Consider the following 458-nt stretch of genomic DNA (forward strand, 5'->3'; position numbering starts at 1 on the left):
TTATGTCCTGTCTTTTATTTACTATGTCAACTTTTATTGGGTTTGGTCAGAGGTAGCTTGTCAAGTGGGGTGAAAACATAGTTGAGGTTTACATATACACTTAGGTTGGAGACATTAACTCGTTTTTCAACCACTCGAAAAAATTCTTGTTAAGAAACTATAGTTTTGGCAAGTCGGTTGGGACATCTACTTTGTGCATGACACACAGTAATTTTTTCAACAATTGTTTAGACAGATTATTTCACTTATAATTCACTGTATCACAATTCCAGTGGGTCAGAAGTTTACATGCACTAAGTTGACTGCCTTTAAACAGATTGGACAATTCCAGAATATGATGTCATGGCTTTAGAAGCTTCTGACATCATTTGAGTCAATTGGAGGTGTACCTGTGGATGTATTCCAAGGCCTAGAGGCGAAAGAAAAGCACAGCTATTTAGGAGAGGTGCTGGCTAGCG

The sequence above is a fragment of the Oncorhynchus mykiss genome, chromosome 1, assembly GCF_057628025.1.
Source record: "Oncorhynchus mykiss isolate SJ-2025 chromosome 1, ASM5762802v1, whole genome shotgun sequence".
Lineage (NCBI taxonomy): Eukaryota > Metazoa > Chordata > Actinopteri > Salmoniformes > Salmonidae > Oncorhynchus > Oncorhynchus mykiss.